This window comes from Miniopterus natalensis, chromosome 6, assembly GCF_054644295.1.
Source record: "Miniopterus natalensis isolate mMinNat1 chromosome 6, mMinNat1.hap1, whole genome shotgun sequence".
Lineage (NCBI taxonomy): Eukaryota > Metazoa > Chordata > Mammalia > Chiroptera > Miniopteridae > Miniopterus > Miniopterus natalensis.
The window spans coordinates 1989950-2004780 of NC_142086.1; the positions used below are offsets into that span (position 1 = coordinate 1989950).

Here is a 14831-nt window from a genome sequence, read left to right on the forward strand (position 1 = left end):
CTCCCTGAGGTTTCATTTTTCTCTGTAAAACTTATCACCTTCTAACTCTGACACTTTACTAACTGATTTTCCTTACTGTCCATCTCCTATACAAAAATGTCAATTGTGAGGACAGAGGTGTAGCCCACTGATCCACTGATGATACCAATGTCTAGAACAAAGCCTGCACACAGTAGGTACTCCACACTTCCAGAGAAGGCACACAGGCCACCCAGGCTACAGTCCTCCTCAGTGTTCCTGTCAGCAGACCAATGGGCCAACTGGTTTACCCCCTTCCATTGCCTCCACTTGGCACAGGGATTGGCAGGGGGACATTGCCAAGTGTAGAATGTGAGACTGGTCCCTGACTCCTAGGTGAGACTCAAAGTAGGGGCTTAGAGAAGGAGGCTCTGGAGCAGAGAGGGCCCAAGACGAAGGCAGCAGACCCACACAGTGAACAGGGAAGCAGCCTGCCTTTCAATTCCAATTCTGCCCTGAGCCAGGGATGGGTGACAAGACTTCAACTTCACCACTGGCTCTGGCCTCTGGGAACATGCAGTGGCTCTCCTGTGACAAGGGACATCCCATTCTGCTCCCTAGAAGCTAAAGTGTGACAGAGGTCCATCTCTGGGGAAGAGCCCTGGGCTAGAAGTTAAGAGACTGGGTGTGCCTGGCTGGTTCGCTCAGTGGTTGAGCATCAACCCATGAACCTGGCGGTCACGGTTTGATTCCCAGTCAGGGCACATGCCTGGGTTTTGGGGCCCCATCCCCAGTAGGAGGCCTGCAGGAGACAGCTAATCAGTCACTCTCTCTCCTCACTGATGTTTCTCTCTCTCTCCCTCCCCTCTCCCTTTCTCTCTCTGAAATCAGTTTAAAAAAAAGAGACACTAGGTGCTTTGCTTTGATCTGCTGTGACCTAGGGTGGGTCAGCCCTCATTTCAAGGCCTGCTTCCCTATCAGTAATACAAATGAGCTAGCCTAGATGCCTTCCAGGGGCAGAGGAATGCCACCCTTCACAACTCTCCTGACATCAGTCACCAGCAGCAACTTCCTTTGGGTATGTGTTGTATTGGGTAGGGAAAAGGATGGGGACAGGCAGAACTTAAAATTCCGTACTACCCGGCCAGCGTGGCTCAGTAGTTGAGCACTGACCTATGAGCCAGGAGATCGAGGTTCAATTCCTGGTCAGGGCACATGCCTGGGTTGCAGGCTGGATCTCCAGTGTTGGGCGTGCAGGAGGCAGCAGATTAATGACTCTCTCTCATCATTGATGTTTCTCTCTCTCTCTCACTCCCTTCCTCTCTCTGAAATCAATAAAGATATATATTTTTTAAAAAATTCTAGTACTATTTTGTGGACAATAAAGGGGCTCTGTAATAAATCTAACCAAAAGTAACCTCACAGGGTGATCTGATCATAAATTCATAACTGGGCAGGTCATGGTGGGTAGTCACACCCCAGACCTATAAAAAAGGCTTATTTAGCCCTAGCCAGTTTGGCTCAGTGGTTAGAACGTCAGCCTTTGGACTGAAGGGTCTCAGATTCGATTCCAGCCAAGGGCATGTACCTCAGTTGCAGGCCTGATCCCTGCAGGGAGCATGTGGGAGACAACCAATCAACGTGTCTCTCTACATCAATGTCTGTCTGTCTGTCTCTCTCCCCATGTCCCACTTCCACTCCACTCTTTCTGAAAAGCAATGGAAAAAATATCCTCAGGTGAGGATTTAAAAATTTAAAAATTAAAAAAATAATAGGCTTATCTTTGCCTTAAGCAAGCCCTGTCTTTTTCAGACCCATCAGAAGTAATCATCTTCAAGGAAGCACATAATCTTAACTAACCTGTGGTTTGTTTTCTCTCAACTTCATGTAATCTTCCTTCTCTCCCCTCCTTAATTCCAAATGTATAAAAGACATTGCAAAACTCTTTCGGGAGCATCTGAGATCTTGCTTCCTGGAAATGCTGTCAATTTTGGCTCAAATAAACTCTTAGAAAAATTCTCTACAGGTGTGGACATTTCTTGCATCAACATTTACTTGGTGTAGTGTTGCAGGATTCTGAAGAAGCCCACCCAGGACCACCCTGCAGACCCGTATAAGGTAGGAGGTTCCAGCAGGGGTGCACTGTGCCCCACAGCCCCCCCCTTCACACTGGACAAACTCGGATGAGTTTCTCTTGAAGTCCTGGACCTCCCTGCTTTAGGTAGCAGGTCCTGACTTTGGGCTGTTCTTAGAAAATCCTCAAGGTCGAAATGGGTTGAGAGAACCCAGGGAAAGCAGAGAAAATGGGTTGCTGCTTTTAATCGTAGGGTTTCAGGGTTTTTAAATCGGATTGCTTACTAAGAGTCTGAACAAAACCTTTTCTGGTTAAATGAGAGACTGAACTCTTGTTAGGTCCAAAAAAGAAAGGATATTGCTTCCCTAACCTGGATCAGGTATTCTTAAGTGACTAAGAATCTTTGTGGAGTTGCCTGAGGAAATATTTCTCCAGGGTGTGAAGCAGTCCTATAGAGAGATTCAGCACATCTGACTCATCCAAAGACGGGCACACATAAAGGCTTGTCTTCCCTATAAGTGTGTTCAGGCTCTACAGATCTCAAAGGAAAACTATAACTGGGAAACTGTGCCTCCGAGTCCAAGCCCCACAACCGTCAGCCCCCATTAATACTCCTGCAGGATCCTTTGTTACTTCTAGTCATTTCCAGGCACAATTAGAAAAAGCTGGCTGTAAAATTAGGCAGAATGAATTGAAAACATTTAATTGATTTCTCAAAGCTTCAAAACAAGGGTTTAGATAAATGGATCAACCTATGATGTAGTTTAGGTGGTGACTCAATTCTTTGAGGTATTAAAAATGCCTTTCCTCATACAGATGACCAAGAGACATGAAAAAATGCTCAAAGTCACTAATCACAGAGAGATGCAAATTAAAACCACAATGAGACATTACCTCAGATCTGTCAGAATGGCTCCATCAACAAATCAACAAATGACCTGTGCTGGCCAGGGTGTGGGGAAAGGGGACCTAGTGCACTGCTGGTGGGAATGCAGACTGGGGCAGCCACTGTGGAAAACAGTGTGGAGTTTCCTCAAAAAATTAAAAACTTACCTGCCATTTGACCCAGTGATCCCACTCCTAGGAATATATCCTAAGAAACCTGATACACTAATCAGAAAGAATCTATGCACCCCCATGTCCACAGCAGCACAATTTACAATAGCTAAGATCTGGAAACAGCCCAGGTGCCCATCAGTAGCTGATGGATAAAAAAATCTGTGGCACATTCACACCATGGACACTACGCAGCTGTGAAAAGAAGGGTCTCGTACCCTTTGGGGCAGCATGGAGGGACCTGGAGAGTATTTTGCTAAGCAAAATAAGCCAGTCAGAGAAAAACAAGTACCACATGATCTCACTTATATGTGGAATATAATGAACAAAATAAACTGATGAACAAAATAGATCCAGAGACATAGAAGAATGGAACAGACTGAGGGATCTCAGAGGCAAGGCAGGGGTGGGGGAGTGGTTGGGGAGAGATTAATCAAAGAATTTATATGCATATGCATAACCTATTGACATAGACAATATTATGGGGAAGGCCTGGAAGTGGGGCAGATGCAGAGTGGAGGGATCAATGGGGGGAAGGGGGACATCTGTAATACTTTCAATAATAAAGATAAATTTAAAAAATAATAAAATAAAATGGTTGAGAACATGTTGCCTTAAAATGAAATTAATTTTCTGTCAAATTTATTTTCTTGCAAATCCAAGTAGATCTCAAAGCAATAACAAAGACCAAAGTAGAGAGCTATTTTAGACATTTGTTTGTCTCTAATACCACAATGCAATGAAAAAACTTAAATCTCCTTAAAAAAAAAAAAAAAAAGCCTGTCCTCATCTTTAAAGGGGAAGGTCATTTGGAACTGCACTTGTCAAGGACAGATACAAATTTTAAGTGTCTTCTTATCCCAACTGTAAAAACAAAATTTGGATCCAACTGTTCTTTTATAAACGATTTCATTTTTCTCATGGCTAAAAAGTCTGTATGTGTTTCTATATATCTATTTGTAAAAGTGAAACAACTTTTTACCTCCGGATGATATTGTTAAAGTTAATTTAACATATTAAAATTAATTGACTTTGAAAGCAAGCACTTGTAATGATTGGATATTCTAAAATTCTCAGAAATACAGAAACTAACCCAAAAGCTTTTCAAGTTCACGTGATCTAGAATTACTCTTTAGAAAATAAAGTTAAATTTTGTTGGTTTAAATAGAACAGAAATATCTTTCAAGTTATTGATACGAAATGTAATATTTGCATTTACCTTGTTTTACAAAAATAATCCATGAATTGACTTTGACATCTATGAAATATGTTTCTAGAGGTTTTAAAATGTCTTTATAAATTTGATTACTAATTTTCACTAGAAATTGAGGTTTTTAACAATTAAAAATCTCACAAGTGTAGGAATCACTTTGTGGTACTCCAGAAGGACCCCTGGAACACCTCAAAAGATTTGTTTTGTTTTTTTTAATGTTAAATTGCATGGGAAGCATTGTAAAATAAGTGATAAAAATGAGTAGTCAGTGTTATGAGGAACCCAAGACAGCTGCTAGCTTCTTTCCAGCTCCCTGGTGAACCCCATTTTTGCATTCCTTCATGCATCACCGTGCACTGAGGCTGGACTTAAATTAGATGAAGGAACTTAGGAGCTGACATTGTTGAGAGGAGACACGACTGCCAAGATTTGATAAAGTCACTTCAAGAAAATGCCAAGTAGGTGACCACTTCCATTCACTGCAAGCTCCCAGGAGACAAAGACTTTAAAGGCCACCGACTGCTGCCTGGAGATTTTGCTTATTGGAAAGAACATCAAATAAAAGACACTCTCCAATCTCATCGGGAGGCACCTTATGAGGCATAGAGAAGGGACATTGACCCCTGTCTCTGGCACTTGCCTCCACCTACAAGGGACACCAAAGACTCCTCTAGGATGAGAGGCCCCTGACATCGGAGGTAGACAGCTGTCCAGAGACATCAACAAGGTCCGTGTGCCCACAAATTGATGCTGAACGCAGAATCCATTTCCATTGCTTATGCCTGTCTGCTAATAATATTCGCCATAGTAACTATTATACTTGTTCTTTGTTTTTCTATATAATCCAACCCTTTAAAATTACTGACCATGTATAAAATAACTGTTAACCCTCTTTTCATGTCTTATGTGAATGTTACACTAGATGCAAAATACAGAAAAGTGAGACAAGGAAAAACTCGATCGTGCTGGCCCACAGGACAGAAACGACGCCAAGTGCTTGTCGCAGTGAAGGCCCAACAGGCCTGACTGCCTTCGTTTACCTGCCCTTCCCTTTTGGAAATTCTGGCCTCAGCTCCCCTCCCATGGTTACAGTACAGCCTCATCGCCAGTGGTCCATCTTTTCAACGAGACAACATCCATACTGAGACTTCCTAAGAATGAGCCTTCCCAGCTCTGAGACCACAGTATCCGACCAAGAGGTTGGTCATCAACACACCCTTTGAAGTGATTTATGACCAAATAGGGGAACTGTGGACAAAAAAAAAGGGGGTTCTATGGAAAGTAACTTCGCAGGGTGATCTAATAAAAAATTCCTAACTGGGCAGGTTATTGTGGGTAGTCGCACCCCAGGCATATAACTTTTTTAGTAAAAGGTTTATTTTTGCCTTAAGCCAGCCCTGTCCACTTTCAAATAAGTGGTAACCACCCTCAAAAAGCACATAATCTTAACTATCCTGTAATTCAATCTCCTCCTTGCTTTCTCCCACCTCCATGTAATCTTCCTTAGTTCCCTCCTTTAATTTCAAATGTATAAAAAAAACTTCAAAACTGTCATTCTCTGGAGCATTTGAGATCTCGCTTTCTGGCATGTCATCAGTTTGGCTCAAATACTCTTATAAAAATTCTCTATAGGTTTGGATATTTCTTATGTTGACAGTTCTGATAAAGCTTCAAACAGTGCCTCATAATAAATAGCATGTGGAAGAGTGAAGCAGTCCCCATGTCAGACCTGCAGGCGGTCAACGCCAACTTACAGATGAGCAGTCTCCGTGGAAAAGCCCACCTGGCGACTGAAAGACTCGTCCTCCCCCCGCCATCCCACCTTCTGAGAGCCGCCTGCACACACCTCGCCAGGACACCCCCATGCTGGACGTGCTTGGTCACAGCTCTGCTCATGTGGATTTAAAATATCCTGGCTACCCTGAGTTTGCAGAAACACAAAGAGAGAGGGAGGTTTCTGAGCATCCCCAGAGGCAGACACCTGTGTGCTACCTCGGAGCTGCTGGTGGCTGTCAGGGAGTGGGGCAGGCCTGGACCCTCACCACTGCCCAGCGCTCGGGAAAAGGAGCAGTGCCCACCTCTCATGTAGGTGATGGATTCAATCCTTTCCCTAGCCCTTGCTGATCTGGCCTCAAAACAAATGTAAGCAGGCAAAACAGGACAATCTTCCTACCATCAGGGAAGGAAGCATGGGCTTGGGCCTGCCTGTGAACTTGTGAGGTTGTCATCATTCCCAGTTGCCTGTGGTTTGGGGCAGAGGGGGTTAAGAGAAACAGGTGAGGTGAGGGTCACTGAACTAAGGGCTGTACCTTGCCTTGTAGTGGGCAAGGGCCTGGCTGCCCAGATGGCTGGGCTCCTAGGCAGGACATTAGCATGGTGTACCTCCCTGGAGGGAGGGTTGGGTCTAGCAGGAGGGGCACTCTTCAAATCTGGTAAGAATGGAGATGATTGTGAGGAGTCAAGAACTTTCTGGAGCTATGCCAGCTCAGGAGTCCTGCTCTGCGCAATGCCTGGCCTTCTAAATGTCTTAGGCCAGCAGGTTCTAGAACATGCTAGTGAGAGGGGGCCCAACCTCCATTTAAGGCCAAGGGAAGGGGTCTGACAGTCACCACAGCCTTTCCCTTCATGATGCAACTCCAGCTTCCTCTCCTCTATCAGTTAGTTCTACCTTTGAAGGTGGTCTAGGCCACCAGCAAGGTTCCCTGGATTATCGAGACGGCCTCCTCACTGGTCTCCCTGCCTCCTCTCTCCATGGCAGTCAGAACTATCCTGATAAAACATAAACCAGACCAAGTGCCTCCTCTACTCCTCATTACACTTAGAAGACACTGTCCTTGACATGTCCTTCAAGGCCAGTCCTCAGCGGGGCTCACCTTGGCTCCTCTTCTCCTTGCTCATTCTACTCCAGCCTCGGACTCCCTCCCTCTCTTCTCAAGAGGGAGGCACACTCCTGCCTCAGGGCCTTTGCACTAGCTATTCCCTCTGCCTGGAACACTCTTCCCCAATATCTGCATGGACCTCACCCTTACCTCTTTCAGTTCTTTACTCAATGCCACCTTCTGAAGGAGGCTCCCCCCTACTCACCTAATTTAAAACCACATCACCCTCCCCTCAGCATTCCTAATCTCTACTCTGCTTTTTCCCCCTCTCCATGACAATCATCACCTTGGAACACACTGTATAATGTATTCATTGTATTTTTTGGTTTCCTGTCTATCTCCTGCATCAGAACATAAGCTCTATGAGGGCAAGGATAATTTGTCTGTTTTGCTTATTGATATTCCTCAAGTGCCGACATGTGTGCCCACTAAGTGTTCATTAAATACTTGTGAATGAGTGATGCGCTTCCCACCTGCTGCGTGCTGAGTCCAGAAGCATGATTTCTTCTTACATCATCCCCACTCGACATCCATGTGCTACAAACCTACCTTGTGATCTTTCCCCATCACTAGGCAGTGACACAGTGACCTGAGCCAGAGTCCTGGACGTCATCACTTCAGTCCTCCCTAGAGCCAACCCCACCCCTGTCTCATTCAATCTGTCACCAAGTCTTGTGGAATCTACGTGAATGATGTCCCCTTGAGTCGTGAATGTGGCAGCCCTTCCATGCCCCCAAAATCAAAACCAACCTCAGACTATCTGATAAGAAGAAAAGAAATGGCAAGGCCATCCTACTGCAACCACCATGGTGCCACACCCAACACTGTCCTCCAGTAAAACAAGTGGACAAAAGTGAGCACATCATGAATGTAGATATGCAGCTTAAGAACACATCGTGAGCCAGAGAACATCACGTCTTATTGGTCCCAATCAAAAGCTACACAATATTAGACATTAGAAGAGTCTTTTCTTAACCTGGCTGACAGATAAATTTTTTAAGTGAAAATGCCCAGTGTTGACAAGTACGTGCATCAACAGACACTCTCAGAAGTAGGTGGAACTTTTTCAGAGTAGCAGCTAGAAATAATTATCAAATTAAATCATGTAGATTGTGACTGGCTGAACCAATAAAGATGCTTTATTTATAGCAGCACTCTAAAACTTGAGGATCTAAGCCCCTGTCCTGATTAGAGCTCAGCTCTAACCCTAGTTTTTTCTTGAGCAAGGAGAAAGTGTCAAATGAGAGCAGAACAGTCATCTTCTCACTTGCCACAGCAAGATCCCCACAGCAGATTGCTCCAGAGACAAAGCTCTTTGCTTCTGACCTGTGTACATAGATGGGACTTTTGGGTCAGGGAGCTGCCAGGTCCACCTTCACCTCCACGTCCACCCTCCTCTCCCACTACTGCCTTTGCCCTCCTAAGCCTCCAGGCCCACCCAACCACGCCTTGAATACCACTTCTTTGCCACAGTTATTTCCCACGTGTTCAGCATCTCATCACCCAGATTGGTTCCCTTGGTGAAGCTTCTCCCACAAGCAGGACTGAATACTCTGTAGTCGGTCCCCAGTTCCACACTGGGATTCTCAAACTCTTAGACTGTTGGGCCACGCGCAAATCAAGGAATGGGGTGGGCACCTGTTCCAAGTCCCTGGTATTCCCTGACAGTGTGGTGTTTCTGGAATAGTCTAAGATGATTAGGTGGCTGCTGCCTGCAATCGAGAAGAAGCTCCTGGTCCAGAAATCCCTTTTCTAGAAACTGACACTAAGAAAGGATCAGCGGTGCAAAGGAGCGAATATAAGGAATTTCAATACAGTATTGTTTCTAATTATAAAAATTTGGAAATAACCTAAATGCCTGTCAACAGGGATTGATTCAAATTGATTATATGTCCATATAATGAAAACAATGTCAAGATGGGGGAAGATCTGGTTTAATAGACGTTCTTATAAAAAAAAGAGAGGAATCACAAGTTTCATATGAACAGCATTGTGGTGCAGCTGGGGAGCCAGTCACTAACAAGAAGCCAGGAGCTGACACTGCACTGCCCTGCTGCCCACCGCCAGGGCCAGATCCTGGCAGAAGACAGTGTATTGGTGCTGCACTGAACAACTGTCCAGAGCCCCAAAGTGGGGATCGCAAACCTGGGCACATGCGCACCACTCCTACTTGCCTGCATGAAGCAGACATTGCTAACGGATCACAGGGCCCCTCCCGCACATCTTGCAACACAGCACTCCACAAAGCTCACTTCCCTTGGCATGTGAGGTCAACTCTCTTTGATAACCCCAAATCACAGTATGCCAGGAGCAAACCTTGGGGTCTAGAAATCACCTTCCACCAAGCTGGGACTACTTGGCCAAGAGAAAAGCAGCAAAGGGAAGACACGATGCCTGCCAGCGAGCCTATAGTGGGTTGACAAGTAAAGGATGGAGCAGACTTCTCCTGCAAACAGAACCATGATCATGCTGCCCCACTTGAGAAAAAGTGCTCTCCCGTGGCCAGGGCTGCTCAGGAGGTGGTAAGCAATCTGTCACTAGAAATGTGCCAGCTGCAGCACGTCAGACACCAGTCAGAGGTGTGGCAAAAGGACTCCTATACCAGCTAGAGCTACTATAGGTGGTTTGAATCTGTACCCCAACTTGCCTCTCCCCACTGCCCTTTACTTGTATTCCTTGGCCTCTGAGGGGCCACACCCAGGTCTCAGCTCAAATCCTACTTCCTCCATGAGGCCATCCCCGCCTACTGCAACCCCACTTCCACATTCCTTGTCACTGTGTGGATTACCTAGAAAAAAAGAAGTCCACCCACTCTACCAGGAGTCCCTGAAAGCCCTGGTTTCCAGCAAAGACAGGGACCTGGGACCGGCTCCTTTCCAAGATGCAAGATCCACTTGTGCACAATGGGACCCAGAGGTGGGACCATCAAAAAAGGGCTGGAGAGCAGAAAAGAGCTGGAGCTGCACACAGATATCTCCACACTCGGCTCCAATGGCCCAGAAACTCCAAGCTCTGCGTCACTGGATGGTTACCCTAAGCTGCCCCTCTCCTCTCCAGTTTTCCAAACACGCCTTCCTCCACGTTGCTATTTTTATGTGGGGAAATGTCTGGATCACCACAGAGTAGCATCCAGAGTTTCTGACTACCCTAAGATGTGGAAAACGAACAGAGAACATATGTGAAATGCCCTCCCACCATGCCCTGCCTCCTTTCTGCCAAGGTGGGGCTCAGTGGGCACCTTGCTGTGGCCTCTAAGCCAGATGTCTAGGCTGGAATGCTGGCTGCACCATTTACCAGCTGTGTGGCCACAGGCAGGGAGACTTTTGTGCCTCAGTGTCCTTTCCTGTTAAATGGGGGTGATTAGAGTACTGACTTCACATGACTATTGTGAGGCTTAACAGAGTTGATACAGGTGAAGTCCTTAAAAGGCTGTTTTGCTCATAGAAAGCACATTCTAATTTCTGTCTTTGGGAATTCTTTGATTGAGGGCCCAACCCACAAGCCCCAGCAGTTAGAGAAGAGAGGGGCAGACAGGCCCAGGGTGGAAGCCAGGGTCACCTGCCCCCACTGCTGCAGGGCCTCTCTCTCTGAGGACACCTACCTCCAGCCATGGGCCATAGGCACTGGTGATGATGGAGGGCAGGAGAGTCCTAGAAAGGGACCCAGGCCCCATGGCTCAGAAACCATGTCCTGACTCTAGCTGGGGAGTAAGTCAGGTTGGGGGGCCCTCGGTCTCAAGGCCACAGTTGTCTCTAATTATGACCTGTGAAGTCATAAGTGACTTTTCTCAAGAAAAATGTTAGTCGGAGGCGGCTCTGGGCATAGGTGAGGGGGCAAAGGGAGGGGGCATGGCAGAAACAGGGGCCCACTACTAGGTGCCAGCCGTTCCCTCTAGCATCGATGATGATGGCAATGATGACAGCTAATGTCTACGTATCTAGCAGTGCTGTAAGGCTCACATGTAGCTCACTTAGTCCTCAGGCATAGAAGGTCGAGCCCATGCCCAAGGTCACACAGCCAGTGAGTGAATGAGAGCCCAGGCAGTCTGGCCTTAGAGCCCACACACTCACTCACAGTGCACACAGACTTAGCCACACAGACTGGGGTTATGTGGTAGGTACAGATACTGTGCTGAATGTTTAAATTACATGGCTGGTAACCCAAACACCATCCCTGGGAGTAAGGAGGCAGCAAATCACTGTCCCTTCTGAAGATGACTCGGAGTCACTGGGCTGAGGTCACCCACGTAGGGAAGAGTAGAGCTGCAAGCAGGTGTATCTACCACCTGGCTGCCCAGAGGAAGAACATGCAGTTGACATGCTGGGGCAGGGTTGGGGTTGAGAGCCTGGGGGTCCTGGGGTACTGCACAGTCACGCGATAAGTAAGCCTGGGCTGCGTGTGGCCAGGTGCAGTCATATCACATGGTAAAGCCACACTCTTCAGAGTGGGCCAGGCTGGAGCAAGTGGTTAAATGTCCATACCAGGAGCCTCATTCCAGATTCCTGGCAGTCTTCACAGGCCAGAGCAAAAGGGTCTCCTGAAATGCATATGTCCTCATGCCTGCAGGCCCTGTGAGCCTCCTACCCCCACCCGGGGCTCTGCTTTCAGGGTTTCTGATTTCCAGAAAAGGAGGAGCCTTCCAACTGCTCAGGCCAATAATCTGAGAGTTACTCCTGGCAGGACCTACTAATTCCCAGTCCTCACAAGCTCCCTTGGGGGGCTTTCTGCACTGGTCGCTGCCTAGGCTCTATTAACCCAGGTTTATCACCCAGGATGAGAAAGGGGGTGATCTTGCTCAGCTCCAGGTCCTGGGGGAGGCACTCAGACAGACCAGGGCGAGGTCTGGGAGGGACAGGATGTGGAAAAGAACTGGAGGTCTTGTCCCCTGCACAAGGGCAGGGATAGCTCAGCTGAACGGAAACCTCAGGACCAGCTGCCACCCCAGGTCTCTCTGGGGGCCATCCTGGGGAAAAGGAAGCAGGCAGGGCCATGAGACCAGAAGCAAGGTGAAGGCAACCTGGGGGCTTCAGAGAGGTTTTTAGTAGTACAGCTCCTGGAAAAGGGCTGCCTTATGTAGGCATTCCAGCAGCATCTGAAGACCTCTCCCGTCTCCCAGAGTCTCCCAGGATGCCTGAGCCTTACAGTTTGGCCCACAGCTGGTAAATGGTTCTTGGAGAGGACACATGCCCACATGGCAACTGAAGGGACTTATGGACCCCCAGGAATACCCAGAGCTCAAACCCTCTTAGGGTGGAGCTGCTGAGTCCCTTCCTAGGCAAGCCCGGTAATGCTGGACGTCTCCCCTGGTGGGCAGGGCTGGGATAAATGTGACCTAGAAGGAAGGGTCCTCAGGAAAGGTGATAAGCAGGAGAGAACACAGGCCAGCCTGCAGGGCCCAGTGCAAGGCTAGGGCAGGTAGACAGAGAGACAGCAGGGGTGAGTCCACATGTAGCACATGCTTGGGCACACATGTTGAGCCCTGCACTCAAAGCTCCAGACACTGCCAAGACCTGGGCCACAGGGGCAGGGGGGGCCACCACCCTCTCAAAAACTGAAAAGATTTAGGGTGTGAGTCTATGTGAGGCACAGATTCAATGTGACATCGACCTAAACATCCAAAGTGACTTTTGGTTAACCAGGAGCATCATATCCAAAATGAGGGAGGTGATGAGCTTTCTGGACAATTCAGAAGGTGCCCTATAGGGCTTGATGGAGGTCGGAAGGAATTGGGAGGGTTTCTGCTTTTACCCAATTCCCAAATTTGCTTTACTGAGAATATACAGTAATCACAAAGGAATAAACCCAACATCCAACTGCCCAGGCACTTCTCCTTCGATGACTAGCATATTTCTCGAACCAGGATCAAAGCTGGGCACCTGCCTTCCCTCCACCCGACGAAGTCCAGCAGCTCTGCAGCCCACACCACAGCTGACTGATAGCACCTCGAGCCTTCCAGCTGCTCTGGCCAATAATCTGAGAGTCACTTTTGGCAACTCTTTTTCTGACACCCTGCTTCCCATCTGCCAGCAAATTGGGCTGTTCCACCTTCAAAACAGAGCCAGCATCTGACCACCTGGCCTGTCCCCACCCCTTCTACCAGCCTAGTCTGCGTCGCCCTAGTCTCCTTCCTGCATTACTGCCACAGCCTCTCCAGGAGGGCTCTTTTGGCCTCTCTCACCACACCCTCCACCCTCCTTTCAGCAGTTGGGATCCCATTAAAACACAACTTTGACCAGGTCCCTCCTCTGCTTCCACCTCACTCAGATTTAGAATCCAAGTCCTCACAGTGACGTCGAAGACTCTGCAGGACCTGTGTTCCACCTCTGCCCCGTGCGGAGGCTGTTCCTCTACACTCCTGACACATTCCTACCTCAGCACCTTTGCATATGCTGTTCCCTCTCCCTGGTGTCTTTTCTCGTAGCTATCCACCTGGTTCACTCCCTCACCTCCTTCAGGTCTCTGCTCAAAGGTCACCTGAGTTTCAGTGTGGCTTTCTGTGACCTTCCTCCTCAGCCCTCCTGTATCTTTCCCTGCTCCTTTCTCTCTGCAGCACTCATGCCACCACCACATCACTATATGTGGGAATATGACTGGGTGGCTTCCCCACTAGGATGTCTGTCCTGTAAGAACTGGGGTTCTAGAACAGGGTCAGCCACACAGAAGGTACACACACACTGCACTAATCCGATCCAGCCAGGGAAGCCTTTTTTAAACAACCCAGACTCCAGAGGACTGCTTTGTCTGCCATGTAGACTGTAAGGTCTGTGGGAGCAGCAATCCTGGGCTAGGGTGGGAACCAGCTTACAATAGCTACAGCCAGACCATCAAGTGGCGTTTCAGATCCTGGCTGGGGATGGAGGGATAGGAAACCACAGACACACAACACACCCAAGTTAACATTTCTATGCAAAAAATCCACATAAACATGCCTTGGAATTGTCTAGGAACAGGTTTTTAAAAGGAATGCTAGAAGTGTGTCTATCCCCTATCCCCACTGTGGGGCCTGAAAGGTAAGAAGGCCACGCACTGACATCCCTCCCTTAGGACAGAGGGAACTCCCAGAACCAGAAGACCTCAGAGGGCCTAGGGCCAGGGCACTCATACTGGCTGATCCCTGCACTTAACTGGAGGATTTCACAGCCTATTCCTGCTCAAGCCCAGGAAGTCCCAAGAAGTCAAAGGACAGTCAGCAGCAGGGCCCCAGAAATGGTACTTTGTAAAAAGCCCCAAATGACTATGACATGTGGTCTGGAATCCCAGCATGTCAAGCTCCTCTGTCACACAGATGAGGAAAATGAGCCCCAGGAGGAGGAGAGACCTACCAAAGCTCTGCCAGGCACCTAGAGGCAGAGCCCGGCCACCGCCTCTGTGCTCCACACTGTGGCGAAGAGCCTGGAGCCAGCCAGCATGGCTGTTCAGTTTACACAGAGTGGAGGTCACCTTCATTTTCTTTTTCCTTTGTGAATTACAACTAGGTACCAGCAGTGTTCCCTCAAAATCCAGATTTCTGGCTTTTCTTAGAAAATAAAAATCAAAGAGAATGCATTTCCACACAGCACCCATTGCTGAGCTGATCGGCAGCCACCTTCAGTTCCCCGGCCCCTAGCAGGCTGCCTACCTGCCGCACGCATGCCAGTGATGCCAGCTGCCG

General features: G+C 48.0%; 1 protein-coding gene across 4 annotated transcripts in view; it reads right to left on the reverse strand.

The window, feature by feature from the left end:
- The window catches only part of IQSEC1 (IQ motif and Sec7 domain ArfGEF 1), a 71812-nt gene that overhangs the window by 38889 nt on the left and 18092 nt on the right, over positions 1-14831 (reverse strand). The gene's annotated exons all lie outside the window — the stretch shown is intronic.